We start from the raw sequence: 20,176 nt of genomic DNA on the forward strand, positions 1-20,176 counted from the left end.
AATAGTCACTATGGATAGTGACTTCCATAAGGTAATTAAGCATCATGTGAGCCATCCAATCAACTTCATTGGGTATGACAAAGTACAAATGGGCCCAGTTCAGCCAATGTTAAATCACTTTTAAGTCTCATTGATTTCAAAGGGAAATGGTTGAGCGTGTCTTTGGCACATGTTTAATTCTCTTCCATTGTAATCAGCAGGACCTAAAAGTCCTTAATGATGCCTTGGCCAGTGTTTATAAGTCTATGTATTTTGTGTGCATCTGACACAGGCTTTTCTTTGTTTTGTTTTTTAATAGTGTGTGACTCTTTCTATATAGTTTTGTCTTTCCCCAATAAATAGAAAAGGGCTACTCTGTAATTTCCAGAAATGTTTGTCGTAGCCATTCTGAGCAGTGACAGATGAATGACTAGAGATTACTCATGTCCAATAGGCTGGGCCATTTTGCTGTCTGAGATGAAGGACAAGATGGCGTGCTCCTCTCCCCAGTCCATGCACATGACTGGACTGACAGTTGAATCTTACTTCAAAACTGGTAATGGAATAATGTCCTCTCCCACACTTAAGGCAGTAGACTAGTTTGGGAGGCCCAGGAAAGATTGTGTGGCATACAAAGTTATGTCATCCAATAGAGGGGAACATCCAGAGTGTTCATGAGGAACCACCAGGAGGCTGTCCCTACTGCCCCCACACATCTGCTGCCTGAGCTAGCCACCACTCTGCCTAATGGTAGTGCTGGCCTTGGAAACAGGATCTCCTTCAGCTTTTCTACCAATGGAAGTGAGAGAGGAGAGAATCTTTGACAGCATTTATGCTTAACATTAAGCAACCACTTACATTCAGTTGAGATTGATGTAATATAAATATGATGTCACTGCATCTACTCAGACTGTATCCTGAACTGAGGACCTGCTGATACACAAGAACCCTTAATTGGGGTTCTAACAACCATTTTATTTCTACATGATTGAGCATGTAATAACAATGAGTAAGACTGAAACAAATGATAGAAGTTTAAAATGAATTTGGCAGTGGTATCTTTTATAAATAACCCCCCACAAAGTTGTCAGTTTTCCCCACCCTTATCTATTTAATTGCTGTGAACTGCCCAGTGAGCTTCAGTTATCAGGTGGTATATAAATAAATAAATAAATAAATAAATCATAATCTATTAATTAATTTCAAAACTCAGTAATGCCAGAATCCTTTCTAGTGTAGCTGTGGTGATCCCTGAATGGATCTATAGATGCTATTTCTCTGCTCTGCCATTTGGAAAAATGAGTAATCTGCAGTCTGTAAAAAAAAAAATTTAAAAAATTGCTTGAATGAAGATATGAAAAGCAGACATCTGTTTTCTATAATGATCTGTGCATGTGCATATGCATAGGGATAGATGAACCTGTCAGTTTCACTTTCTGATGGATTGGATTTTTTTAAATCTTAAATTATTTAATCTCAAACATGAAGAAATTTGCAAATTTTGGCAAATTCTTATAAAAAAATGAACCAACATTAAATTCTCACCCATCTGCACTGGCCAAATTGAAAAGGTCCCTGGAGAGAACCATGTTGGACCTGCCTTCCAATCCATATAGCTGTTAAAAGTTGAGTAGCCTGTCAGAAAAAAGAGGTGGCAACCTTGATTCAGTACTGCAAACTTGGATGAATACTCAGGGATGCAAACCCAGATTTTTAAGAGCTAAGCTCAGGGCTCTGGGTCTGGATGGGTGGATGAATCTGTCAGTTTTGGTTTCTTCCACATTCACATTGTTTTAATCTCAAGTTATTTCCATTCTCAATATGAAGACATCTGTGAATTATGCTAAGTTCTTATCGAAACAAAATTCTCACCAATCCCTGCATATGCATTGAGAGAGAAGGTGACAGGCTGTTGAGCCTCATGGAGGTCACTGTGTGAACAGGCACTGCATTAATTCTAGGAAGGATCATCCCTAATGCATTAAAATGGCATCAGTTACATGTGAAGCCAATATCTTGATAGAGTTCACCCTATTTTTGTAGGGGAGATGAATGTATTGTCAAATTAATTTCACTTTCAGGCTCAGTTACTGTGTTTAATTGCCTGACCAACAAAATGGATATACATTCTATTTAACATTTTAAAACAGTCTTAAAAACGTCCTTAAAATAATACTTAAAAAAAGGTCTTGTGCATATCCTGAGCAATATTATTAAATGAAACCAATTTTATCCTTCTATTTATGAATCAGATTATTATTGCATGAAGGAGTGAGAGAGAGAGAGAGAGAGAGGGAGGGAGGGAGGGAGGGAGAGGAAGGGGTGGGTGTAAAGTAGCACCGCAGCAAAGCAACAAGGAGGCTCTGAATCTACTGTGGATGAGTCATTCTTAAGGTAACATGTATAAGAATATATACTTTAAGCTACACGTCTTGGCTTCCGCCCTCATCAGTAGCTGTGCTGTTAAATGGGTATCAGGAATGGCAGTTTGGAATGCCTGGAGGTGAAAATTCCTTAGGAGAAAAAACAGAGGTATGATTGGTGTAATGCTTCCAAATTGTCCTCCAGATTAAGGCCATTGGGACTAAGACTTCTGAGTCTATGTATTATATACAGATTAGGAATGGCACGGGTGCCTGATTCAGTCTGGGAATCCAACGGACCCTCTCCTGCCCACACCCCCGAGCCCTGCTCGCCAAGCCCTTGCCCCAGCAATCCCTGCTCATGCTCAGCAAATGGCCTGCACTCACCCCACAGCAGCAGCGGCAGCTGGTATCTCGGCCAGCTGCTGAGGACTCAAATGGTGGCCACCATGCCATTTGCATAGCTGCCTTTGCCATGATAGGCTACATAAATACTTACGTAGCCTATCCCGGCAGGCAAAAAAAAAAAAAAGCCGCGTACGCAAATGGCAGCGGCTACAGCAGCCGCCATTTGCGTTCCCTTTTTTTTTGCAGTTTTAGCCTACGTAAATATTTACGTAAGCTATTACGACAAAAAAAAGAGGGACGCAAATAGCGTAGTGGGCGCTATTTACATTCCTTTTTTTTTCACTGTAATAGCTTACATAAATATTTATGTAGGCTAAAATGGAGAAGAAAAAAAAGGAACGCAAATGGCGCCCACTACGCTATTTGCATTCCCCTTTTTTTCGCCGTAATAACTTACGTAAATATTTACGTAGGCTAAAACTGCGAAAAAAAGGGAAAAAATGGTGGCTGCCATAGCCGCCATTTGTGTACGTGTTCCCCCCCCCCCGGAAGGCTGCCCAGTGGCCGGATGTCTGCCTGCGGGCAGCCCCGGCTGGCGGCTCTGCAGAATCTCTGCGGAGTGGAGCCGGCCAGGTCAGGATTTTGGGGGGACGTGCAGAGCGCCTCCCCCTCACTAAAAGTCACCCCATCAAGAAGGTAAGTGACTTTCGTACATCCCTATACCCCAGCAGCCTTGTCGAGCTTCGCGGTTGCCATTTTTGAGAAATAAAATGGCGATTGCAAAAATGTGCAAATTTGTGCACATGGGGAAATGTGCATTTTTGCAAAGGCGCATATTTGCGTATGCATATTTGCATATTTTCCAAAAATGTACATTTTTGCACACACACTGAGTGCCTTCGCAAAAATGGGCATCTCACACCTGAGAATATGTGCATTTGCAAAAATGCGCATTTTTGTGTATACAAAAACATGCACATTTTTGTGATCACAATTTTTTTTAAATGGCAACTGTGGAGCTCGATGAGGCTGCTGGGGTGAGTGCAGACTCCTCGTCGAGTGTGGGAGGGGCTCGAGTGCGATCTGGGGACTGGCGAGTGGGGGCAGGGGCTGGGCGGGCGTCCGGAGAACCGAATGGGGGTGAGTTCGCACATCCCTAAGATATTTTCTCTTTGGTCAAGCATATCAGAGTCTTTTGTTTGTTTTGTTGGAACCAACTCTAAATCTGAGAGACTATGTGTAGGAGAGTTGAAATGTCTTGTAACAGGCTATTCCAGTTTTTTTGGCTAGAATCACAGATTTATGGTCATGGAATCTTGTTATTAACTCCATTGTAATTTATCATACCTCTGTTTTTTCTCCTAAGGAACTTTCATCTCCAGGCATTCCAAACTGCCACCCCTGATACCCAGTTAACAACACAGCTACTGATGAGGTCAATGGGCAGCTACATCTTTTCTTGGTCCCCCCCCCTTCTAGAGTAGGAGCAGGGGGGTGATCCAGATCTTAAAAACTCACCCTGCCCTGAAGCTAGGGTTCCAATCCAGACTGACCTCCCTGTGCCTACTCTAAACTAAATATGCAGAGGGAGTGGAGGAGAGGTAGCTGCTAGATACAGATATAAGTGATCTCTGTTTTGGCCCACAGTCAACACTGGCAGACCACCCTTAAGTAGGACACTTAATGAGGGCGGAAGCTGAAACATTAAGCTTAAAATATATTTAATACTCTGTTGTTAGTCTTTCTATCATGTAGAAAGACTAACTATATTTTTTTATATATATATATATATATATATGCTATCATGTACTATACTGTTTGATAGGGTGAGATTATAACATGCATTTATCAATCTCATCATATTATTAGCATGGAAATCAAGCTGTAAATCCTTCTAGTATATATATAATTTCCCTGGAAAATAACATCCCTTTACTGGATCAGCAGTTTTACTTGATATATGAGTGATATAAGATGCCATTTGTGGGTTTTTTTGATGAGGTGGCTAAAAATGCCAATACACCAATGCACACACCAGTATTACAGTGCAAATTAATTGATAGGACATCCAGTTCTTAATCTGCTCCATCACCTGAAAAACAGAACACAACCCATCAACATTTGTGTCCTACTTAAGGGTGGTCTGCCAGTGTTGACTGTGGGCCAAAACAGAGATCACTTATATCTGTATCTAGCAGCTACCTCTCCTCCACTCCCTCTGCATATTTAGTTTAGAGTAGGCACAGGGCGGTCAGTCTGGATTGGAACCCTAGCTTCAGGGCAGGGTGAGTTTTTAAGATCTGGATCACCCCCCTGCTCCTACTCTAGAAGGGGGGGGGACCAAGAAAAGATGTAGCTGTTAGATATAGATGTAAAGTAATGTTGGTTGTGACCCTAAATTCTACACAATAGGATGTGTGCAACCCATTCTGTGGCAAGGACATTTTGTAAATAGGGCAAATGCATAGAGTTTGCCAATATACCCATACCATGTCAACTGTGAAGGGTGCTTGTGTACATTGTCACTTCCTTCTTTAAAATACACAGGAACAACCTTTGAGAAGAAGGACAGTTGGATCCAGAGTAAGTTAACTGAATTTCGTTCTTGTTGAAATCAGCTGGACTTCCCTACCTTACACTGTACTCCTAAGTACCTGGGGTGAGAGATCGGTGGCAGAGCCACCACCACATTCAGAGCCTTGCTGGCTCACGGTGACTTAGGGTAGGAGGTAGGGATTTATTTTTTTGCCAACTTTTTTTTTTTAATGAAACAAAACAACAAACTTTTCATTCCCAGATGGAATTAATTCAGCTCCAGGGCTGCATAGTTTGGGGGCCTATTTGGGGGCATGTCAGGGGGTTAGGTTTCTGTGGGTCCACAGCCTCCCCTGCCACACCCCTGATATGTTCCCTAAAGGCTCCATTCTGGTCCCTACTGCTGGTGGAATAATGTGGGGACGTCAGTGGCAGAGGTTTCCACTGCTTCACCCAGGAGGCCTCCACCCATTGACCTCCCTCTCTGCCCACGGAGAGGGAGGTCTGAAGCATCTTCTGCCCCTCAGCAGCCTTCTCAGAGAGGACAGGATTGCTCCCTTATTCATGACTAACTTTTCACAATTTACTGAATCAAACCCTATGTCTTTATTCTATGTGTGTGTACACACACACACAAATAATATTTCTCTGCACTGGAAAAAACAAACAAACATACTGTGTCAAATGTAATTGAACTGAATTGGGACTTGTCAAATGCTAATTATATAAAGTTAGTAGAAAAGTATTAACTATATAAAGTCCCAAAAGTCTCTTCAGACACTGTCAAAGCACAATGACAAACATATATATATATATATATATATATATATACACACACACACACACACACACACACGAGAGAACAATTGATTTTAAGATTCATTATTTTGAACAAACAGGACCAGCAATCTAGTTTTCCCATAAATCAATCAAGTACAGAGTTTATTTGAAATGGTAGAATTATTTACAGCACAATCCTATTCATGGCCACTGAGAAGTAAGTCATATTGAGTTCAATAGAATTTACTTCCAGGGAAGTATGTTTAGGGTTGCAGCCTAAACTATTCACGGAATAATATGTGTTCACACTTCCAAAAAAAGACATAAAGTCTATGAAAAAGTACAGAAGAATGGACCAAACTCTTTTCCAGTCAGCACTTGTATGTATTTTAAAGGAGGAGGTAATTACACATACAGCGGTGCAAAAATGGCCTCTCAAAATTCTCCACCCTATTTGTTGGCAGATAAATTCAAATTGTGGACAGAATTTCACAAAATTTACCCCCGGGAGAAGGAAAAATGCTCAACAGTTTCTTATAGGCAGGGCTCACCATTGGCAGGGGTTGTAGCACAGCTTCTTTCTTTTTTAGTAAGGGTTGGGGGGGTTGTGCTGCCACTGCAAGTAGCAACAGCATCAACTGTGTTGGTAGGCTGGCTGCCACTTTGCATCCACCACAATGCAGGTGTGAGAGGGGCAATGTTGTATCCAGCTCCAGGGAAAAGGTGGGGGTGGTATTGCACCTAAATCTGTACTCCAATTTCCTGAAAGTTTTCTTTCCCCATGAGAGAGGCTTCTGTTGTTCTGTCTCATTTTCAGGATGTTTTATAGTGCTGTGCCAAAGAATTCCACCACATTTTTGTCATCCATTCTCATTCAATTTGATAGAAAAGAAATTGCTTTCGAAAAGAAATTCAAAGGAAAAGAAATTTTGGAGAAACTCTCATGGGTTGAGTCTGGAGTTCTTGTGCTTACTTTACTTATGAGGTGGCCATGGAGCTTAATTTACTTGTGAGGTGGCCATGGAGTGTACAGAGGTGCATTGTACAGTCATCTCTCGGGCACCTATAGCCTCCTCAGCTTCCTGCACTTCAGATAAAGTCATCATGAGGAAGACATCATGAGGTAATTCCTCCCATGTGGGGTTTTCAGTTCAGGGATGGCAGGTGGCCTGGGAGGCTGCAGAGCAATGGAAAGATGTGAAACAGAGAGAGAAAACACACACATCACCCCCAGCCACCTCACAGTGATTAGGTAAGCTCAAAAACTGAAAGAAATTTAAAATTTTGCCTCAGAGAAGTGGAAGCCTCAGAACAGTTGATGCTGTTGCCACTTGCAGGAGCAGTGCAATAAACCAAAACTGCTTCAGAAAAAAAAGAAAGAACCTGTGCTACAACCCCTGCCAATAGTGAGCCCTATCTGTGAGAAACTGTTGGAGAACGTCTCCTCCCGTAGGAGAAATTTGCTGAAATTACCCCCCCCCCATTTCTCTGCACTCATATAGGCTGGAGAATTTGAGAGGCCATTTGTGCACAGCTCTAGTGTTTTATAATTTATTTTTGTGGTGTTTTTGAGCTTACCTAATCACTGCAAGGCAGCTGAAGGTGCTGTGGGTGTGTTTTCTTTTTATTACATGTCTCTCCATTGTACTGCAACCTCCCAGGCTGCCTGTGCTTCCTGATCTGAATAATCCCTATGGGAGGGATTACCTTGTGATGTCTTCCCCTGGGCTTTAATGGAATTACGGGAAGTTGAGGAGGCTACAGGCTGCTTAGGGATGGGTGAATGCGCAATGTTCAAGATAGCTAGGAGTCTTCAAACATCATCTTGCTCCTCATCTCATGCCTGATTCTTGTTCACATTTGTGATCGCTGCTCACTTTGCGCAAATGGGGAACTTGCACAAATCGAGCAGTGGGAGATTTGCATAAATCTCCTCAAATTTGCTCCATAAACTAAATGGACTAAAGCGGGGCTGATTTAGGAAATTTGCACAAATTGAACTGGGAGTCAGGAATGAGACGAATGCGAGCATGTGTTGGGCAATTTGTGAATATTTTGGTGGACATGTGCTCATGTTCTGAGCTTCAAATGGGGCATGCTCTCATGTTTTGCGTGAAAAAGTTAAATTCTTTTTTATCCCTAATGATTGTACAATAAAAAAACAGGACATTCACACACAGCTTGGCCACCTCCTAAGTAAAGTAAGCACAAGTACCCCAAACTCAACCCATGAGGATGTATCTGGAATGTTCTTCAACACTGAATTTGTTATTAAATTATCAAAGCCATTTCTTTTCTATCAAATTGAATGAGAACGGGGAAGAAAAGTGGGAGACATTTTTTGCACAGCACTAATTATACATCCTGGAACTCCTTAAAATTGAGTCAGTACAGATGTACTCAGGCATCTAGATCAGGGTCCAAAATGTAGTTGGAACACCTGACTTGAGGGGGAAAAAATGGACAAGTCTACAGCTCTGATTTAGACACTATGGTTTTCTTTCGTAGAATAGGGAAAGTATTTGCTTTGCTGTTGCTTCAAGACTGTTAGTATCCATCTTTATTCAGTGATCATCCAGAAGATCACAGCTATTATGGGTTTGATCGGATGGACTAAGAACATTTTGCTTTGGCAAAGCCCATAAAGAAGACTACGGCACTCCTTTTTTACTTAAATAAATGGAGTACCATGGTAGGCAAAATAACAGATGATAAACATTTTCAGGTCAGTTTAGACAAAGAATTTAGTAAACAGTTTCATGAAGGGAGATTTTATTTAACAGCAGGCATCCTCTGTTAGTGCACTGCTTTGTAGTGGGTTTGAGTGTTGTACTTAAATAAGAAGCTGCAAATTTCCATTTGTGAATCAAATGTTTTTATTTGCTATCACAAACAGAGAGAGAAATAGGGTTGAGCTGAATATCCACCATTTTCACCTCAAAATACACATTTTGGGATGGAAAAGTATTGCTTGATGAACACTCTAGTGGAAGGGTATGGTATCTGGGGCCCTTCAGATCTCTTGGACTACACCTCACATAACCTCAGACAGCATGGCTAATAGTCGGGGATTATCAAAGTTGTCATCCAAAGCATCTGGAGGGTACCAAGTTGCCTGCCCCTGCTCTAGGCAGAAACCTGACCACACCCTTAGGTTTCCATCCTCAGGTTTCCATCCTCTGATAGCTTTGGCTCTTGGGTGGTATAGAAATGCAGTCAGTTAATTCATTAAAAGGGCACCCCTGCTGCATCTCTTAATGCTTGTCTCCTATGCCCATTTCCCCAGCTCTTACCTGGGGTTACCGCTTATACCTATTCAGGGATGTAGCATCTGGCCTTCTCTCACCATTTCAAACCTATTCATGAAAACCCATTCCAGTTTCCTCTCAGTTCCTAAGCAGTTCTTGCTGAAAGACAATTGTGTGTCCCAAATCTTCCAGCAGTCCCTGGTCACCTCCTCTTACTTCATGCTTTCCTTTAGCAAATGGAAAAGGTATGTTTTGGGCTAAAAGATGGTATGTCTGCATCTGTACATATGTATGAGGTTGTGCGTGTGTTAAAAGCATTATCCAATACTGCTGCTCCACTTCTGCTCATGCCATTGCGCCAGTGGGACTAACCACTAGTGCAATGGGGAGTTAGTGCTTCCTAAAGTTGCCCCAGACATGAGCAGAAACACTAATCTCTAGTTCAGGATAGGTCAGCAGAGTTTCCTTCTGCAAGTTCTCCTGACCTGCCCCATTCTGGAAATGAGTGTTTCTGATTCTTTTAAGAACCACTAGCTCCCTGTTGTATCACAATAGGATAGTGTGTGTGTGTGTGTGTGTGTGTGTGTGTATGGTAGAGAGTTGGGGTGTAGCTTTGATTTGAAAGGAAAAAGGAACTCTATGTGTTGAGAAGGAGGTATAAGTGTCACCAGGATCTGGTGGGATAGAGAAAAATCAACTATCATGGAGCCTGCCTAATGTGGAACCAATCGTGGGTGCACTGGAGGATATGGAGTGGGACTGAACAGTAACCCCTCTATTAGTCACTCAGATCTCTGCGTTTCTTGTAGGGATGTATGAATCCACCTCTATCCAGTCTGAGGGATGTCCCTTGTGGGGAAATCCAGCCCTCTGGGGCTCAATGGATTTCCTCAGAGCCCCCAGCTTGGCTTGCAGCTTTCGACTTTATTTTTTTCTCTAAAAATGGCAACATCTTGGGCAAATTGCAGCCATAATTTGCACCAATTGCGGCCATGAAGTGCTTAGTTATGTATAAATTGTGGCTGCGTAACTTTCCATTTTTAGAGACAAAAGTAAAACCGAAACCTGCAAGCCGCACAGAACTGGGATGTGAGACCACATCCCAGTTCATGTCTGGGCTCCCCTGAGCTTTCCCCCTGCTTGCTGGCTCTCCGTGCTCGATGTGCCCACATAGACTTATATGCAAAAAGTGCTGTGAATTGCCCATAGACTCTAGTTCACAGAGCTAGTTTGCGTATAGTTCTATGGGCAAGTGCTGCCAATCACTATTTTTTTTAAAAAAAAACATGGCGATCAGCACAGAGATGAACAGGCCTGGGGTAAGTTGCGGGCTGCTCATCGAGCATGGAGGGGTTGCTCAACTGCAGCCTGGAGGGCCAGCGAGCAGGGGGAGTTCGGCGGGTACAGTTCAGTGGGTGTGGGCGCCAGTGGTCCATTAAATTTGTGGACCAAAATGAGTGACTGCAACATCCCTACATAACTGTCCCTCTCTCCCTGCCAGTGCCAACAGATTACACAGTGCCAGTGCAGATTACACAGGTCAGATTCTTAGAAAATCGATGTTCTTTCAGTGCATTGAGGATTTCTCCAACATCCCTAGTTTCTCGGACATGACAGATGGAATAATTGGGAGGGCAATAACATTTTCTGCTAAGAATCCTGGTCTTGTTGTTCTTCTCTTTTGCTGTAAACTTGATACATTGGAAATGCTGCATATTTTCATTTAGGGTTTTATTTTCATCCTGGTTCTTGAACGTGTTTTAGGATAGGGTGAGCAAAACATCTGAACCATAAACAAACAAACAAACAACAATGAGGAAAAAAAGATTAAGCTGAAAGAACAAAATAATTGCTCTGCTGTGTAGAAGAGTGCCTTTGGGGGCACATCTATGCTCCTTACTTTTATACAGTTTATGGGAGTTTAACTGCAATGGCTTCCCCCCAAAAGCTTCAGCATAGTAGGGTGCCAAGAATTTACTTAGAAATCCTTTTCCCCATTCACAGAATTATACCTCCCAAGGTTCTCTGAGGAAAAGGGATGGCAACTAAATTAGTTTTAGGTCCATAGTGCAGATACGCCCTCTGCTGCAGATTAAAAAGGCCCATGAATTTTCAGACATGCTTTCCCATTCCAAAACAAATGCCTGGCCTGTTCACCACAATGATTTGTGGATTTTATAATGCATACATTGGAATCAAAGCAGCAGCCACTTGCCTTCAAGTTGGAGGCAACAAAAAGTCAAGAAGGAACGCTTGAGAAAGCCTGCTGCAGATGCTTTGCTTCTCCTGGCATCTGATTTTATTTTATTTTTTGCCTACCATCTGATCAAGTCAGGGAATGTCAACAATAGCAGGGCCACCAAACAGATGCCTTGGAGGCTGCAGATCTATACACGTCTGTTTCTCAATGTATCCCACCCATCCCCCAAACTGAAATTAATCTGGAGCTCTGTCAGAGGGTGAAATTAGAACGGAGCAGGTACAGCTGGCTGCTTCATCTTTTACTTCCATAGAACTCACTTCTACAGAAAGCGGTCTTTGTTGTAGTAATGCAATATAGAGTGACTTCAGTGGTGGTCATGAGGAGAGTCAGTTCCACACAGTACAACATAATACGCATGTCTCAATGTGGTGAAAGTGAGCAGTTTTGGAGGACCTGCTAAAGGTCTACAGAAGTTACAGGAGTGCCATAATAAGCTGTATGTTTTAAACCATTTTCTGCTGTCCTAATGCTTTCAAGGTGTAGATAGGGATGTATGGACTGTGTAAAATCTGCTCCGTCTGTGCTTTGTGGATTGTCAGGTGCCTTTCGTTCCGTCATCCACCCATTTTTTTTTCATTGTGTGGAAAAATACGAAAATAATTACGTAAATATTTACATAATTTACCTCAGTGCATAACATTTAGCGTATTGTCCCCTATTCCATTCAATGTTTCCTCAGCAGAAACGTCCGTATTTCTCTTCGGATTTATATGTGTAAATTTCGGGAAAGAAAAAAAAAATCATCTGAAATTCCACGGACACTGCACAGCTAGAGGGGGTCGCTCTGCAGTGGATTCTGCAGGTCGGATCCTTAGAAATCCAAGCTCATTTTAAACCGTCTCGAATTTCTCCAGCATCCCTAGGTGTAGGAGCAGTATTAAGTAGGGAAGCTGGAGAAATTTGAGATGGACTAAAATGAGCTCCAATATCTAACAATCTGACCTGCAGAATCTGCTGCCGAGCAATCCTCTCAGGTCGTGTGGAGTCCATGGACTGTGGGATTTTTTTTTAACTTTTCAAGAATGTATGCATATTTATTTGTCAGAAAATATGGAAGTTTCTGCTGAAGAGAAGTTAAGAATATAAGAACATAAGAAGAGCCATGCTGGATCAGACCAAAGGTCCATCTAGTCCAGAATTCTGTTTACACAGTGGCCAACCAGCTGTTGACCCTAAACCCACAAGCAGGGCATGAGCACAACAGTGCCCTCCCATCCATGTTCCCCAGAAACTGGTGTACATAGGCTCACTGCCTTTGGTACTGGAGGTAGCACATAGGCATCAAGACTTTGTTGTTCAGTTGTTCAGTCCTGTCCGACTCTTTGTGACCCCATGGACCATAGCACACCAGTCCTTCCTGTCCTGCACTCTCTCCCGGAGCATGCTCAACAAGTCCATATTCATTGCATCAGTGATGCTATCTAACCATCTCATCCTCTGCCATCCCATCCCCTTCTCATTTTGCCTTCAGTCTTTCCCAGCATCAGGGTCTTTTCCAGAGAGTTTTCTCTTTGCATTAGTAGGGATGTCAGAGAATTCCACCACGGATCTCGGGAGGCCGAATGCCAGTGCATTCGGCCCCCCGAAATCGGTGGTGGAACGGCCTGCCCCCCCGCCCCCCTGGGATGAGACTTACCTCAGGCGGCGGCAGAGACTTACCCCGGGACGAGACTCTTGCGGGCGGTGGAGGCGGCTCTGGCGGCAGCTCCAGCGGCGGTCCAGCAGCGGCTGCGGCGGCCGGTCTTCCGACCAGCTGCTGCCGCCACCATTTCCAGTTAAAAAAAAAAAGACGTGATAGGCTACGTAAAGATTTACGTAGCCTATCACGGCTAGGTTTAAAAAAAAAAAAACGTGATAGGCTACGTAAAAGTTTACGTAGCCTATCACGTCTGACTTTTTTTTTAAAAAAAAACTGCGCGTCCGCAAATGGTGGCGGCTATGACCACCGCCATTTGCATTCCTTATTTTGGCACGTCTTAGTCTATGTCAAGATTTACATAGACTAAGACAGTGAAAATAAGGGGAAGGGGAACGCAAATAGCGTAGCGTCCGCTACGCTATTTGCGTTCCGCCTATTTTTGCCGTCTTAGTCTACATAAATCTTGACGTAGACTAAGACGTGCCAAAATAAGGAACGCAAATGGTGGCGGCCATGGCCACCGCCATTTGCGTACGAGCTTTTTTGTTGTTGTTGTTGTTCTTTAAGTCAGACATGATAGGCTATGTAAACATTTACGTAGCCTATCATGGCTGACTGCAGGGATGCAAACGGCGGCGGCTATGGCCGCCGCCATTTGCATCCCTGCTAGCCAGCGGCCGGAGGTCCGGCTGCTGGTGGAGCTGGCCGGCAGCTCTGCAGAATCCCGGCAGAGCGGAGCCAGCTGGCCAGGATTCCGGGGGGGAGGTGCGGAATGCCTCCCTCCCGTCGAGGATTTCGGGGGGAGGGACGGAATGCCTCCCCACCACCAACAACATAATCCACGAACAGGTGAGTGACTTTTGTACATCCCTACTCATTAGGTGGCCAAAATATTTGAGCTTCAGCTTTGGTATCTGTCCTTCCAATGAGCAGTCAGGGTTGATTTCCTTTAGGATTGACTGATCTGACCTCCTTGCAGTCCAGGGGACTCATAAGACTCTTCTCCAGCACCACAGTTCGAAAGCATCAATTCTTTGGCGCTCAGCCTTCCTTATAGTCCAGCTCTCACAGCCATACGTTACTACTGGGAAAACCATAGCTTTGATTAGATGGACCTTTATTAGACAGAAGATCCGCCCAAGGTAAGTCCCATCCCGGGGGGGCGGGCCGTTCCGCATTCGGCCTCCCCAAGATCCGTGGTGGAACTTTTGTATATCCCTAGCTCCAGGTCTTGTTTTTACTGACTGTATAGAGCTTCTGGAGAAGCATCAAGACTAGCAGCCATTGATAGTCTTTTCCTCCAGAAATTTGTCCAATCCCCCTTTAAAGCCATCCAAATTGGTGGCCATCACTACTTCCTGTGGTAGTGAATTCCATAGTTTATGCACTTTGTGAAAAAGTACTTCCTTTGATCTGTCCTGAATCTCCCACTGATCAGCTTCATAGGATGACCCCGGGTTCTAGTATTTTGAGACAGGGAGAAAAAATGTCTCCCTATCCACGTTCTCTACACCATGTATAATTTGTAGACCTCTATCATGTCTCCCCTCAACCTCCTTTTTTCCAAGCTAAACAATCCCAGCTGTTGAACCCTTCTCTGATAGGGGAGGTGCTTCAGCCCTTTGATCATCTTAGTTGCTCTTTTCTGCACTTTTTCCAGCTCTACAATTTTTTTTTTTTAGGTGCAGTGACCAGAATTGTACACTTAGGTTTGTATAATCTGCCCACAGATTTGAGCAGTATGATACTGGCAGTTTTATTCTCAATTGCTTTCCTAATTATGCCTAACATGGAGTTTGCCTTTTTTTCCAGCAGCCGCACACTGCATTAACATTTTCATAGGGCTGTCCACCACAACCCCAAGATCTCTTTTCTGGTCAGTCACTGCTAGCTCAGCCTCAGATCCCATCAGGTTATACTTGAAGTTGGGATTTTTTGCCCCAACATGCATCACTTCACACTTGCTTACAGTGAACTGCATTGGCCATTTATATGCCCATTCTCCCAGTTTGGAGAGATCTTTTTGGAGCGCTTCACAATCCCTTTTTGTTTTAAGCACCCCTAACAATTTGGTGTCATCCCCAAACTTGGCCACTTCACTTGAATGGATTGGGGGGACAATACACTAAATGTTATGTAAGTTATGTAAATTGTTAGGAAATCTGTTATGGAATTATTTGCATATTTTTCTGCATGACATGACAACGTTACAAAAGGCACCTGACAATCCACAAAACACAGACAGAGCAGATTTTACACAGTTCGTACATCTCTAGTATTACGATACTGGGGCTCAGACTTGCCATGTGCCCTGGAAGGCAGCCACGATCCTTAATTCTAAGTGTGCAGCAACAGGCTGCAGTAGGTAAGTGGTAGGGCAGACACATTCAGCACATGCTCAGAGGTACTTCTGTTTATTATGTAGTATTTCTTTATAGTTTGTTTTTTAAAGGTGGCATAACCATGGATGGGAAGGGTATCAAGTGGGAATGGGTGAAGGAAATGGAGTAAGGCTACAAGACCAACAGTTTAAGCAAGTGTCCCCCCCCACACACACACCCACACACCTCTTACATCACTGGCTTAAAAGAGGGACCAAAGACCCAGCCTGTTACTAGATAGCAGCAAAATTATGGAGTGAACCAGTTATATATGAACTAATGCTCCTGCTGGATTAATTTAGCAGAAAAGCACTGAAAATTGATCAAGATATAATTGTTCATCCAGCCGAAGGTGCCCACTGCTTTTGCATTAACCCAGCACAAAGGATATGTTTTTGACAGCCATTATGTTAACACATCATCTAAAAAGCCTGCGTACTGCATAGCGTACAGGGATGCCATGAATGTGATGCAGATGACAACTTGCAAGAGTTTGTGCTTCCCTTTCCTTTGAATTGGGCTCAGAAACACACTGGTAACGAGTGCAGCTAGCGCAGTATAGGCATTATGTGATCAAATCACCTCGCCCCCACCAATTCTCGAGCAGCCGCATTCTGCACAAGCTGGAGTTTCTGAACCATCTTCAAAGGCAGCCCCATGTATAGCACATTACAGTAGTCCAGATGGATGTGACTAGTATGTGGATCTTCTTCCTCCTATTCTTATTCTTATTCTTATTATTATTCACATTCAGCTGCCAGTCCTCAAGTGCTGAGTGATCAAGTGATGTACAAAAAAAACTAGGCTTGTGTCAACTTTTGGGGGTACATGACTGGCCTAAAAGCTTTTGTTGAAAATGTGCCCCCTCCTTTCAGCTCAACCCTCCACCCTGCTCAACCTGTATATCAACCTGCATGTGCTAAACATTAGCCTAAAGGTGGATTCATTTCAGCTGCTCATTCTTCCCTAATTCTACATGGTGGGCTGCATAAGCAGCCCATCAGCTATCCAGATATGCGCTGCCACTACCTTACTTGACCTTCAGGTTCGTCATCTCTGTGTTGGCTGTATTGGGCACTTCCACAGGACCTAGTTCCATGTAGGTCTTATTAAGGGAGATTGGAGTGGGAGTCACCTTAGGAAGGGTAAAAAGCATTTATGTGAATCCAAATTCCATCAGAGATGCTTTTAAAAAAGAAAAGCGTGTGCAGGTGTTAACTGCAGCTTCTTTTTAACTCTGCCTTTCCTTATCTGCCTTGTAAACATGTATTTAAAGATAAATGGGGAAAGAGTTTGGTCTACCAGGCTATGGTCTAATGGTTCAGCCAATGCATCTGAGTAATTTAAATTACACTAGCCAGGAAGAGAGAGAGAGAGAGAGAGAGAGAGAGAGAGAGAGGGAGGGAGAGAGAGAGAATGAAATTATCTCTGTGCTGGAGCTATTATCTTTTGTTCCACAGATACTGAAAAATTAGATGCAGGGCGGGAGCGGTGGTGCCTTTCCTTCTAATTGTAATTAATCTGGCACATGTGTGAAAGATCACTTTATGCTAAACAGGTGAGATCATTTTAGAATCCATTTTAGAATCCACTTATAAAGGCAGATAGGTGGAGCAGCAGCAACACATGACATACGTGGGCAGGGAAGAAGGATATGTAAATCCTAATGAGAGATCTATAGAACACTGCCTTGATTTAGCTATATAGCCTAGTCATTGGAAGCACTGATTCAAAAGTTTCACACTGTGAGGTCTCATAGCACCAGTCACCTGTTTGAAGGAGAAAGTCTACTGAATTCAGTCCCATCAACTCTTGAATGTGTGGTTGGGCATTTCTGGAGTTCTAGTGCCAACTGTCTTGATCAAGGCTGCTCTCACAGTTCCCAGTCCAGCCATAGGAACTACATGAAGATGCATGAAAGCTAGAGATGGCTAGTTTTCAAACCAGCATCTCACCGTTGGTGTCACAACCCTACAGTGTCTCTCTAAGGGCCAGTTCAGACATTGTTTTAAACCTGTATCTAGCAATGACATCTCTCTTTATTCTTTTCATTTTTTGCTCTAGAGGGGACCTGATCCGGAGCTAAAAGCCCTGTACCCATATTCTAGCATCCCATTCCTAATCAAGCCATCTCTTATCATTCTAAAACAAGTTATAGAAGAAAAACTGAATATAACTAATGCTGAACTCGCAAGAGTGCAACTTGGGATGAAGTTCAGGAGCTTGAAAAGGAGTTTACTCTAGAGCAAGGGTGGGCAGATGGAAGATCTCCAGATGTTTGGGACTTCAATTCCCAGAAGCCCATGCCATGAAGTTGAAAACATCGGGAGATCCTACTTCCTGCCCACCCCTGCTCTAGAGCTGCCTCTAGAGTAAAAACTGGGGGAAATCATAGCTGCTAGATATGGATTTAGAGTAATGATTGTTGGGGTGCTTAGTCACCATATTGCAGAGAGATGAGCTGGGAGCTGCATTCTGTCTTGAGCCACAGGTCTTGCATTGTTTGAATCTGCTGTAAAACACCTTGGAGATCATTGGTTCAAAAGGCAGAGTAGAATAAGGTAAAGGTAAATGTGTCCCCAACCAGTCGTGTCCGACTCTAGGGTGCGGTGCTCATCCCCGTTTCTAAGCTGAAGAGCCAGCGCTGTCCGAAGATGCTTCCGTGGTCATGTGGCTGGCATGACTGAACACTGAGGTGCACGGAATGCTGCTACCTTTCCCGCCGAAGTGGTACCTATTTATCTACTTGCAATTTCTTGCTTTCGAACTGCTAGGTTGGCAGGAGCTGGGACTGAAGACGGGAGCTCACTCCGTCACACAGCACTCGGGTCTCGAACTGCTGTCCTGCCGACCTTCCGGTCTGCAGTTCAGCGAATAGTGAATGTTTATGTGGAAGCTTCCACATATGCACCATACCTTGGCATGCTCAGGAATTTGGGTTTTTTTAATGCTAGACAGTATATACAATTTAATCACTCAAATAAAAAGTAAAACACCAGCCCTTTATGATGTACCTCTTACCAGGACATACCATGTCATATTGAATGTTCACCTACATAAACAGAGACAAAACTAACAGAGAGCAGGTTCTAGGTTAGACTTTCCTCTGATGTGCTAGTTGTGTGTGTGTGAAGTTTTGGGGGTGAGATTCAAGCATTTGCCCCATCTGCATGGGAAATGGTACAAGCCACCAATGTATACATTATGTGGGGCTTCTACTCCTCTGTTTTCTGTTCTTATACTAGTATCATCATAATTTAATTATCAAAGGTTACAAATAGCAATGATTATTGTTGATGTTTTACTCCCAAAACTTTTTTTTTGGGGGGGGGGGTCATGTTTCATTTGCTCTGTTGTAAACTGCTTCATGCCTGTATCTTACACATCAGCATGCCTTGGTGAAGTATGTGAGGCATAGACTATCTGACTATCTGACAAGGAATGGAAACTGAAGTCTATCAGATAGACTTCAGATCAGGTGTACATGACTTGTGATGGTCTTCCCCCAAAGCCAAATGCAGCCCCCAAATCCTGCACTGTGACCTGCCAGGGATTCGACACCCCCATCCCCATTTCTGTGGTCTTGGACAGACAGCCAAACCAGGAAATATAATGGGCCATTGTGCAAGGCTGATGAGCTGCATTCATCTTGATGGGTCACAAGTTGTTGTCTTGTTGTCACTGCTGCTGCTTTTACAGTTTTAAATGCTGGAATAACTGTATGGGGAACTGTAAGTCTGCAGCTATACGTCTGTGGTATAATCCAGAAGCTCACTGGGATAGCCTTGGGCAAATCTCTCATGTGCCCCAGGCTATTTCCCATGAGAGTTGTAAAGTATGACCCTCCAGCTTTGACATAGGGTAGGAAAAAAAAACCCTAAGTACATAAATTAAAAAGCTGATGTGTTGTAGTGGTTACAGTACTGGAGCTGGACACAGGATGCCCAGGTTCAAAAACCTGCTCAGCCATGGAATCAAGAGTGGTGTGGGGAATTAATGATACATCTGAATAAATGGAGGAAGCTCAGCTGTGTTGTGCTTGCTTCCGGTGTTTGTACATATCCTGCACATTAGAAACGCGTGCTCTTGACACTTCATGGATTTCCCCTTTAGAGGAAACACATGCCAATTTGAAATCAAAGAACTGAAGTGTTATTAAGCTGGACTTCCTGTATTGGCCTGTTTCATTAACTTCAAACTGAGGCTCAGGTGCCTCCCACAACAAGCTATGAACACCAAAAGTGCAGCTTACTGACACTTCCTGAATTATCACATACCATTAGCATCCAAAAATGCTCTGATTGGATGGCTTTGGGCAAGTCGGTATCTCTGTGATAAGAATAGTATGCTAATAAGTACTATTAATTGTAATCATTTCTATAAATGGGTAGGCTGAGGTACACTAAAGGTACACTGAGGTACAGTGTATCCTACACCCACATACGTGGGAGTAACCCCATTGTACTCAGTGGAACTTGCTTCTGAGTAGACATGTATAGGATTGCACTGTTAGGATACAAATGAGACTACACAATACTTTTTCAGCATACTATGAATTACACTTTCCCACTTGATGTTGTTAGACATCAAGGTGATTTTTGGATGCCATCAACATGTGGGCCACATTACTAATACTTTAG

At 43.3% G+C, this 20,176-nt stretch overlaps 1 protein-coding gene across 1 annotated transcript in view; it reads left to right on the forward strand.

The window, feature by feature from the left end:
• CDH12 (cadherin 12) overlaps positions 1-20,176 on the forward strand; it is a 309,761-nt gene that overhangs the window by 72,209 nt on the left and 217,376 nt on the right. The gene's annotated exons all lie outside the window — the stretch shown is intronic.

The sequence above is a fragment of the Heloderma suspectum genome, chromosome 4, assembly GCF_057233095.1.
Source record: "Heloderma suspectum isolate Gila_16-S chromosome 4, 16-S_ref, whole genome shotgun sequence".
Taxonomy (NCBI): domain Eukaryota; kingdom Metazoa; phylum Chordata; class Lepidosauria; order Squamata; family Helodermatidae; genus Heloderma; species Heloderma suspectum.